We start from the raw sequence: 12,254 nt of genomic DNA on the forward strand, positions 1-12,254 counted from the left end.
TTATGGTTCCCCATAGTGTGCATTCCCCCTGGTTGCAATGAATAATAAAACACCCCTGCTCAACTACAGGCATGTTCCTGGTGGTCTTTAGCGACAGGGCATTGATAATTGTGAGGGATGGTGGGGAAGTAGGAGGCTAAGGAAGTGAGTTATTTTTATGTGGCAGTTACCTGGGTAATTTTCGGATATCTGTCCTTTTAAAGACAGTGTTCATTCTAAAAATCCCAAATCTCTTATACTTTGTCGGTTTCTTCTAAGAGAGATGTTAGAATTTTCCTTCTTGATCAAGAGTTACACTGTCTGATTAATAGGTATCAAACTATTTTCTAATTTGTGTGCTGGAAGACCCTACTGAATACCATATGAAAGCTGTTAAAACCACACTTTCGCTCCACATTAAATATGTCTTTTGCTCCGAACATTTGAAAGGATTTTTGTTATTTCACTTCTGAAATTATTTAGCACTGAGAAACTCATTTCATTTATGGTTGACTGATTTTTTTAGCAATTAGTGCACAAGCCTAGGAGATCATTCACTGCGAGAAATTGAACCTGGAAGTTGCTTTCAAATGTAGCGAAAATTTTATAAATACTAAATATAGCAGTTAATGAGGTTGACATAATAATATGTTTGCTTAAACATTTATTAATGTTTATTTTGTAACAAATTTCAGGTCAATAATTTTGTCTGTTTGTTTTTCAGGTCTCAGATATTTTCCTAGACCTAGACATCCTCTTTTTTGCTTAATGGTTGAAGTGACCTTGTGTCTGGGTCTCCTTTAGATAGTCCTTCCTTGTGGAAACAATATCTCTGACGTTTATTTATTTACTTATCTATCTATTGATATTCAAAACCCTCTAATATCCAGAAAAGCTGCAAGTAGAATATGAGATACATTTTTTTCCCTGAACAATTTAAGATCAAGTTGTTAACCTGACCCTACCACTCCATCATTCTGTGTGTGTATTTACTACAAACCAGGACATCCTCCTGCATAACCCCAACACGATCATCAACCCCAGGAAATAAACACTGATCCATTACTACCATCTCATCCTTAGATCAATTCAAGTTTTCCCAGTGTCCCAATAATGTCTTTGGTGGCACAAGAGTTCGGTTCAGAATCATGCATTGCCTTGTTTGGTCTATTCAGTCTCCTTTAGGTAGGAGCAGTTTCCCAGTCTTTCTTTTGTTTTGTAGAGTTTCTCTGGATTCGTAGAATTTTGTAAAGTTGTAGAGTTATTTTGTAGTTTCTCTGGATTTGAGGTTGTGATGTTTCCTCTTCATCAGTGTTAAATCCACCTCTTCGTGAAGAGTAGCACGGAAGTGATGCTGTGTTCTTCTCATCGCAATGTATCAGGTAACACACAAATTCAATTCTCCACATCACTGATGATGTACACTTGGATTACATAGCTAAAGCAGTGTGTGTGACTTTTCCACTATAAAAGCTATAATTTTTCCACTATACAAGCACTATAATTTTATATTTTCCAGTATATATTTATATCTACCTCCAATTCCAATTTGACACCACAGACTTTGTTCCACTTTTCCCCTTTCCATGTTTGTAATTCCAATCTCTGATGGTGGGAAGTCAGGCTCCCATTATCCTTAATATGTATATTTATTTAACCAGTCATTCTGTATATAACCATCCCCTATCATTGCGACTGCCTCTGACTGGCCTGGAAGGCCTCCTGACCCTGCTTGGGCTCTAAACTTCATGCTGTGCAGAAATCCCATACAGACAGCTTGCTTCCCCTGCTCAGTCTCCAATACTCTGCTCTGCCTTATCTCTCAATTATGTCTTATAATAATAATTCCAGGAATGTAAGGGGAGGAAGAAGTCTGAAAAGAGGAAGAGAAAATAAGACGGACAGTATGAAGAAGGGATATCTAGCATGTTTGCATTTACATCAACAGGAAGCTTTCTCTTCTAGAATTTTGTTACCCACTTCTTGTTCTCCTTCCCCACAATTAAATCAAAATTTAGTCATATATTCTACCTCATTAGAGGGGCCTTAACTCATCATGAGGGGCGTTTCCTCATCAGAGGCTATGACATTTAGTGTGTATATCAAATAACTACAATCACACATATATATACCTAATAATGGTTCTATGTTATTATATATCTCTTTATTTTCTGGATGAGAGCCTTAATTTTAGGGTTACAACTCATTGATATGCCATATTCATTTTTAATGTGTTCCAGAGATAATTTGCTACTTGTTATAAAGGAACAAATTTTATGAATGACTTAATTCGAGCGGATTGGAAATTATCTTCAAAAGAAGTCACTTCCAGTCGCTTATATTCTGATATTCTCTCTTTAGTGGGAGAGGGAGGGAGGCTTTACAGCTTGAGCAATGCAAACTGTCACTAAGCTTTTATTATCTTTACAACAACTTGTTATCTCTGTCTTATGGTAGAAGTATGCTATCTATTCCATCTCTTGTGGTGAGTAAAAAGATTGAGACCTTGACAAAAATTCATAAAATGTCAGTGGTGCATTGAGTCTTTGAGCTCAATTAAACTATTGTTTATCTTAAATACACATAAGGTATCCTATGGCATTTCTTATGATTATTATACTAGATTATATAGTGCCTGTAATCGCTTACCTGGTACATAGTCAGTGGTCACTAAATTGGAGTATTTTAAGTACTAGCATAACCATTTCACATTTCACTACTGAGAGTAGAAATGAAGATGCTAGAACTTAGATTTATTGAACTCTACTTGTATTCTCCTCTTCAAATAATTGTTTCCCTGATTTTTCTATATAGCTGAGTTTTTTGGATTTTGTTTGTTTTCTGGGAAAGATTAGCCCTGAGCTAACATCTGTGCCAATTTTCCTCTATTTTGTGTGTGGCTCACCATCACAGCATGGCTGATGAGTGGTATAAGTCCGTGCCCAGGATCCAAACCTGCAAACCCAGGCTGCCAAAGCAGACTGTGGCGAACTTAACCACTATAACATGGGGCCAGATCCTCAACAAATTTATATTGAACTCTTTCTGTGTGCCCAATGCTGTGCTAAGCTCTGAGTGGTGTCAAGACAGACTCATACCCTGCTCCCATTGAGTTCACAGTTGTATGAATTTAGAATTACCAACTGTAAAATTGTAATTTTGATAAGTGCTATGCATGACAAGGATGTCTAATATGAAATCAAGTAGCAGAGTGATGGAGAGGATTTTTGTTATTTTTCAAAGGGCTCTACTTCCATACGTCAGCTGTTGGTAGGCATTGTTCTTTGACAGGTTACACAGTTAACATGACCCTTCAAGATCAGAAACTTAGTTGCAGTTTTTACAACCCTTTTCCACTTTTTTCTATATTCCACCTTACCCACTTTCAGCACAATAGTCATATTTACCTATTGTATTTATATAACCTCATTTGTGCCACTGTTTCAGATTGGCTTCCCTAGAAAGCAGACTATGAGAGGGAGGCTAATGTGTAAGAGGTTTATTTAGGAGATCTTGGGATTACTACCTGTGGAAGATAGGGAAAGAAAGCAGGATTGGACAGAGGTTTAAATTGAACTGTAGTGCAGTCTCAATGGAGGCCTCAGCTAACCCCATGGAGAGCTCTGAAGCTGGATTGTCCTTCATAATTGTGTTGATTTGGAGAGTGGTGGCTAGCTCTCTATGTTCCCAAGCTGATCAGTCATTGAATGCAGTCTGCTCTAGGAAAGGGATGTGACCTTGAGCAAGGTAGTTCTCTTTAGTCAAAGAATTTCCCAGACAGTTGTACGCTGAGGCCTGGCTGCTGGCAGCATTTCCATCCTTCATTCTCAAAGAAGGATGTGGATGGTATATCATCGCATCCACTACAGTGGTATTTCTCTTGCATACAAAGTTTTACAGACACTGTTCCTCTGCCTGAAACAGCCTTATATTCTATTTCTCTTAATATTTCCTACTCCTCATTCAAGTTCTTAGCTGAAATGTCTTCCTCTTGGAAGTCTTGATGGACTCTCCCAAATAGAACTCTGTTCTTTCTTTACTGTATCCCTTGTCACAGCATATTGTAGATGTCTGTGTACTTTCTGCACCCTTTCTACATTTTGTGCTACTTCAGGATATAAATTATTCATCATTTTATCATCAGTGCTTAAAATCATGGCTGCTACAAAGCAGAGCACCAATAAATATTGTCTGAATAGATGGTTACTTGAAAGAATGAATGGAGTAAAGAAAAAAGAAGGAAGAAAGGAAAGAAAAAAGAAATGGAGTATGAGATGTGAAGATAATGAAACCAAATTTTAAATTCCAATTTTTTAACATGTTAGCTGTGTGGCTTTGGATAAATTATTTAATTTCACTGATTTTCACTCTCTTTCTTGTGTAAAATGGGAATAATAACTCCTACAACTTATAGTTGTAATGTATCTGTTACAGAGTAGATGCCAAATAGATTTTGTTCCTTTCTCCTCCTCTTCTCTCTGAGTGCAAGTATTATGTTCAAAGTGTCTTCTCTAATGTTGTGTGAGTCCGTATGAAGAATTGCTCATTGCATTCATTCATACCACAGAAAAATGAAATACTGTTAATTGAGGAATATTAATATTAATGTGGCAGAGACCTCATGTGAAGTCTGATATTATTATCAAGAATCAACCACTTTAATAGTTGGAGTGACAAAATTAGAAGAAAAGTGGGAAATATTATAATATTGGGTTTTATATGGTCTATAAAGTCTCTTTCTCTGGGTCTGGTAATACGGGGACACTATCTGACTTCCATGACAGGGGTAAAACCATACAGTTAGTAAAATATTATAAGATTTTCAAACAAAATTTTCTTTTGCTTCTGTCATATGTATGTCACTTTGCAGGGGACCTAAAGGGACATAGCTACTGGAGCAAGATGGGCTCTGTTATCTGAGACAATTTAACTTGTAGTCTCAGTCATAATTCAGCCTCTTCAGATGAGGTTTTGTCCATGTCTTAGGTTAAGAGCAGCTTCTTCTATATCCTGTACCTAAGACTTGTCTTGGGGATGCCACCATTCCCTAGAATTTCACAGCTGGATCTCAGCTGGTTTCACTGAATGTCAGTGAATGAAAAAATGTCTCCTGCTTGTCTTACCTGCAGTTGTTCTGCTTCAGTTCTCTTCAGAGCAGCTTTCCTCAGGCTCCAAGACCAACTATCCTCTGCACTTGCCCCGTCCAAAAGATTAATGGTGGAACAGCTCTCCAACCAGTAAGGCTGCCTGCGTTCCAGACTTTGACCACAACTCATCTTTCTTTCTCTTCAAGGACCAGGGGGTATTGTGGATGATGGTAATGAGCCTGCTCAAGGAGTCAGATGCAATTTGAGGTCTGGAAGGTCCCTGTGTGAAAAGCTATCCATGAATCTTTGCCTGACCACTGCAGTCCCAGGTCATCTCTCTTCCTGCAAACTCATCAATGTTGTCTCTTCAGCTTCCTCTGTATGTGATTATACATTTCGGTGAAAACTTTTAATAGGTTGACTACAGAATAAAATAGAAAAATCTTTAGACTGACAATTCAAAGCCTTTAAAATTTGACTTCAACTTACCCCTCAAGTTGTGTTTGCAATCTGAAATCCACTCAGTTCAAGGAAAGATGGCCCTTTATTCCTCACTCAGCCTCAACACTTTGTGCATCTTACTCTTACCTCCTGACCATCTATTTTTAACACAGCATCAAAGTAATTTTGTTTTTAAATTATAAGCCATATCATGCCATTCCTTAGCACAAAAGCCTCTAATAGCTTCCTTTGTCACTCAGAAAAACAGCCCTTTGCTGTATCGTGGCTCAGGAGGCCCTTAGTGATCAGTCTCCATCCTGCATCTTTTCTTTCCATGGTTTCATTTCCCACCTTCCTTCCCTCTGCACCAATCACGCTGACTTTTTCATTTTTCTCAATATACCAAATATACTTGCACCTCAGGATCTTTGCACTTAACCTTATTTTGTCTGGACTGCTTTTTTCTTGAATATCTACTTTAGTCTTTAGTCACTTCCTCAATTCCTTCTGATCTCAACACAAATGTCACCTTGACAGAACAGTTTTCATTAACCAACCATTTAAACTATCATGCTCCACCTTGCCCCCCACCACTCGACACTTCCTAATCCCTTGTCCTCTTTTATGTTTCTTGTGACACTTGGCACTATCTTATACAATATACATTTTGTTATTTGTATACGTGCATATTGAATTTCTCTTTAAAATCAAGACTCTTGGGACCAGGAGCAGTGTCTTATTCATCTTTGTTTCTCCAGTCCAGCATACAACAATATCTTTGGCACAGTTTGGCCTTGATGTAATCCTGTGGAATGGTTATATAAATGGATAAATAAATGTCTAATGTCCTTCCGTCCTGTGTATTTACTTAGGCTTTCTACTTTCCATGCACACCACTCTCCTTTCTACTTTCATAGCCTGGCCTTTCCTTGCAATTTAGTCCAAGTCCCATGTCTTCTGTATAACTTGTAGTAATAGCAGTATTCATAGTGAGCTTTCTCTCCTATGAGCTCTCACAGAGTTTTGAATGTTAAACATATTTGGCAACTGTGAAACACAACTTCTTAAAAGAAACGTCTAAGATCTTTAAAGGCAAGTGCATTCTTGTATCTTTTCTTGTATCTCCAATTTATTCTTTGCCTCTAAAGTTTGATAACATTTTACTAAATCTGATTACTTCCACATGCATTTGTAAGATCTATCATAGTCATTACTAGTCTTCCCAAAATAGTGCTGTAGATATTATTAGCCATGGTTTATAGTGTTTCAGGCATAATACATTTGCTTTCTGTGAACATAGCATATTCAATGTAGACTTAATCAATTAAAATGTGCAGTTATTCTGGTCTTAGATTAGCCTCAATGACAGAATTCAGTCTGGAATTTGAATAACTGGAAGTTTTTCTTAGGTCTGGATCATTTGCAATGATGATTTAGTCAATTCTATAACCTTGAAGTAACTTCTAAATCTCTGCAGAAAGATTAAATTATAGTCAGAATAATGTTGCTATTGATTTTTTAATGTTCTAAATCTCTTAAGATTACTAATTTCTACTTGAAAACATGAATGCAACCTCTCTACTTTAAATCACCACAGGATTTCAATAATTTTTCTTCTCCTGTTTTATTATCACCCTCTATTGTTGGTATTAGTATAAAACTTGGTGTGTTTCAGATTGAAAATTTCTTGCGTGTAAGGATTAAGCCTTGAAGTTGTAAATGGGGCAAAATAATAATACATGTCTCATAAAGTAGTAATGAAAATTAAATGGAAAATCTATGTAAAATACTCAGCACAGGTTCTGACATATAGTAGAAATTCAATAAAATAAGCTATTGTTAATAGTATTATTATTTATCCTCTATGAAAGAACTTACCATAGATACAGTACAAACTACATGCTAAATAGATATCTCTAAATAAATAATGGATGATGGATAGATGGATAAATGAATGGATGAATGGATGGAAGGATTGATGGGTAGATCCGGTATAGATCTCCTACGCCATTTTTAAAAATTCAGTATTTCTATGGAGGATATATAGATAAAAATACCTACGTTTTGTTCATTGTAATAGGCCTTGTCTAGAAGATGCATGGCTGATTAAGAGCTTGTAAAAATTAACCAAGAAATGGCCAGGGATTTATATTAATTGAGTGCCGGTGCATCTGTTATATCTTTTAATCTTCATAGTGGTTCTATAATAGGCCAAGATTTTTTTTTTTTCCATTTTCAGATGAAGTCACTTGAGGCTTAGGGACATGAAATCACTTGCCTAAGGTTTCACATAAGTGGAAAAGATACACTATCTCCAGCACTCTCTCTACTTCATCTTAATGCCTCTCACTAGGCACTGCCAAAGGGTGGTTAGCTTTCTTGAATTACTTTCAAATTCCTAGTTCCATGTGAAACACATGCTTCAAAATATAGAGCACATCCTAGTTTCCTCTGGGAATTTGGACTGAGGGACCTTCCTAATCTGCTAAGTCCTCCTATTAGGATATACTGCATACTATAGACTGAATGTTTGCATCCCTTCAAATTCATATGTTGGAATCCTAACTCCAAATGTGATTAAACTCAGAGGTCAAGCTTTTGTGAGGTGATTAGGTCATGAGAGTAGAGTCCTCATGAATGGGATTAGTGCCCTTATAAAAGAGACTTCAGAGACCTCCCTTGCCCCTTCCATCACATGAGGACACAGAGAGAAGACAGCCATGTATGAACCAGGAAAGGGGACCTCATCAGACATGGAATCCTCCATCACCTTGATCTTGGACTTCCCAGCCTCTAGAATTTTGGGAAATAAATTTCTGCTGTTTGTAAGCCACCTAGGGTATGATATTCTGTTACAGCAGCGGAAACTAAGACACAGGGCTGTGAAAGAATTTGGCCCATTTGTAAAAACCCTTTGAAAATCACGGATAGGCAAGAGTAGCTACACCATTGATAATTGCCAACTCGTCATAATTTGTACCGTAAATATTCAAGCAATTTCCCCTTCATTGACGTATTCTGATCTTGGTGTCAGCCATAACTTAACACAGGAAAAAGATTGTAATTTTTAAGTGTCAAAATGACATGTGCGGTTTATTGTACTTTTTTCCGTTAATCTTGCACTCTATGTTACCTCCATGTGATGAAGTCCAAGTTTGTAGTATAATAACCCAAACCAAACATTTAAATGAACTTACCCAGGAAGAGTTCAACATTCTTCTTAGGGGTCAGAAACAGTGTGCTACAGATTGACCCTAGTTAAACTGCTTCTGGAAACATTAACTTGATCATGGAGATACAAGCCTGTCTACACTTTTTTTTTAAAGAGTTAAAACATTTATTTTTGTCACAACAAAGAAAGTACTAGACGTTAAATAAAATGAAAGAGAGAAGACAGGACATCATTTGTTTACAGATGACATCTTATTAACCAGTTGAATTAAGTGAAAATGATAATAAATGTTAACAATTATCGTATATTTAATACGCTGAGTACTGCGATAGGCACAGGAATTATTTCATTTAATCTTTTACAGTACATCTAGGAGAAAAGAACTATGTGATCCATATGTGAATCACAAATTTATGTAAGCCATTTCCATATGAGAAAACTGAGACTTGAAGATGTCAAATATATAAACAAAGTCATACAATGTGTGGTAGAGGAGCCCTAAATTTCATGTCTAGTACACCAAAAACCATGCTCTTAAATAATTGTTTCTCATTTATAAGTAAAGGAAGAAAGCACATACAATACTGTTAGACCAGAGCAAGGAAAAATTAGAAACCACCACTTTCAGGGATGCCAAAGAATTTTTATAGTGAACTAAACTAAAGGTAGAAGAATAATTAAAGATAACAGAACACAGCTCCATTTCCTCCCGAATCTGTTGTAAATTAATAGTTTATTTCCAGATATCTCTTTGGAAATAATGGAACTCCCCCCTCTCTCTTTTTTTTTTTTAAATATAAAGCACAATGAAGCACATACTTCTTGGATATACACGATGCTTGGACATGTAGAAAATTAGCGATTGCTCTACATTTGTTTTTGACAGCCATATTATAGTACAATTCAGAAGAAGGTGACCGGATAAACGTATATATATTTTGGTTTTATTGATGATTCTCACTGCTATACATCCTCTAAATATATTTTTCTTATTTATCAAATATAAACTGGATACACTTTATTTTGGAAATGGCCTCTTTTCAGATTGAAGGGTGGAGTGTTCTCTACAAATATAGACTATTTCTTGTCCATAAATAGCAAAACCTGAGCCATGTTCTCCCAATATAATTCGGAAGTAGAAAACATAGAATGCTTTTTTGGTCAAGCAGTAATTTTTCTCTATATTGGTTACAACTTCACATTTGGAGTTGAATTTTGGTCACACTCATCCCCAAATCTTTCTGGGAAGAAAAAAAAGGGACCCTTGTTTAAATTCCACATAGTGAATGTGCCATTTAACTCCTCTCCTTCCTAAAACTTTGATAAAATGACAGAGCATAGATGTGTACAAAGGAATATAGTCTCAATAACAGTGCATAAACTGGGACAACAGGAAATTAATTGAGCGGTGACTGACTTAGCAGTTCCAAAAATATGAATCTTAAGGTAGAAATAGGAAACCTTTTCCCTATTTATATAGCAGAACTTCAAATGGCTTAGTGATTGATTGCATCAGGTAGGTGGGCTTAAAAACAAGAAGATTGCTTAAAAATCTACTTGAGAAGTAATTTGACTCCCAAATCCCATGCCCATATGTACGCAGCAAGGTGTCAGGTCTCCAACTCTCCATTAGAAAGCTGTCAGGCCCTTGGAGGGGATATGCTGCCAGCTATGCAGGAGATTGGAAGCCTCTTCACTAGGGATTACCATCCCCCTCCCATGCACACACATAACAGTCATCCAAAGAGCCAGTGACATGGGAGATTCTCCAAGGAAATAACCCATTCGGACTACCTTACAGTAAAGATGACAATTGACAAGCATCTCCTTCCATACATGCAGAAATTACAATGGATGTTTTAGTGCCCCTACCCTTAAACATGAGCCAAGGGTCAATGGACATCTCAAGAGAGCACCTAACATGAAAGGCAGACAAAAATAAACAGATAAGTAGAACAAAAACAGAAAAATTTAAACATATTTAGGGAAAATAATTATTGCTTGGGGAAAATATCCTAAATTATTAAATGAGTTAGCTGAGAATAGCAGTTTCTTAGTCATAATATAAATACTGACAATTCAGAGACAACAGAAGACAATAGTTAAACCATGGGCTCTGGAGCCAAACTCCTTGGGACAAAAGTTCAAAAAAATCTTTGAGACTACAATTTACTAACAGTTAGAACTTCACCCATTTACTCAGCCCGTTTGTGCCTCAGTTTCCTTTCTATAGAATGTACATAAAATAGTACTTACCTCCTAGAGCAGAGAATAATGTTTTGAGGATTAAATGAATTAATATTTGGAAAAGGTTCAGAAAAATGTCTGATCCATGTAAAGCACAATATAAATGTTGGTGAAAGATTTAACATTGTTGACATAAACAAAATTATGGTGTGACTATAATATTAAGAATGGAGAAGTAGAAGTCTATATGTGTATGGTGGAGATGGAGATGGCAAGAAAGGGAGCAAACATTTATTTTCTACACTGAGAAAGACATCCCTAAACTGGAAAACCAAGATGAAGCCACAGACATGTTATTTTGAAACACAATGGTCTCTTCCACAAGAAAAGAAGAGACGATTTTTTTTCTAGGTATCAAAGATTGGGGAAAGGAGTGATTGGGGAAATATTAATTCTGAAATAAAAAATTTGGAGCCATGTGACTCTTTAAACATAGGCATGCATAACTTTGGTAAATTTACTTAGAAATTATAAAAATGCTATATGTATGTGTAGCATAAAGATAAGAAAGTGGCCCTGGCAATGTTTAACCACGTATTTCGATATGATCATCATTTTAACCATTTGCCTGGAACTTTTGAATCACTTGAAGTTTTCTTTGGGCATGAAGCCCTCTTGCTACTTCCTGTTCCTGTTTTGATTTGTGGGCCTTGTGGCAATGGTAATCATAGCAGTCAGAATATAAACACTTATGACATAGGTTTGTGAATCGTGACTCATTGTAGAACAAGTCTAATTCAAGGTATGGTGTTAAAATAAATGACTCCTGTAGCTTAACAGCAATAAATTTCCTGCTCACTATTATTTCATTAAACACCATCACCCATTAGAGAGTTGGTGAAATCACGATTACCTGCATTGGAAGGAAGGAGAACAAGAAGCATGAAAACATTAAAAATGAATTACGTGTCCAAGCATGTGTCTTTAATCCAGGAAGGATATTGTGACTCAGGTGGTATTATCTATAGTCACGTAAGTCATATTCAGAGCAAATGTACTCTAATTACCAAGATTTGTTTTGTATGGAACATAGATCTTCAAGACCCTGAGGAAAGGGGGGATGGTGGGGAATATGAAGGAGCCATGTATCTCTCTTGAATAATTAAATTCTTGGAGGCAAGATATTAGATGGAATCAGATATCACAAGCCAAAGGCCAGGAGAAGCCAGGTGGGAACACAAATGTGCGAAGGTGTCCAGAGTAGAAAGAGCAGCTGGCACTCAGTCTTGGCTGACAGCAGCCATGCAGAAACACAGGCCTGGGGCAGGAGACATTCCAATTCTACAACAGAAGCCAGAAATCTAGCATTTTATGTCAAAAAGCCAATT

The sequence above is a fragment of the Equus caballus genome, chromosome 14 (genome assembly GCF_041296265.1).
Source record: "Equus caballus isolate H_3958 breed thoroughbred chromosome 14, TB-T2T, whole genome shotgun sequence".
NCBI classification, from domain to species: Eukaryota; Metazoa; Chordata; class Mammalia; order Perissodactyla; family Equidae; genus Equus; species Equus caballus.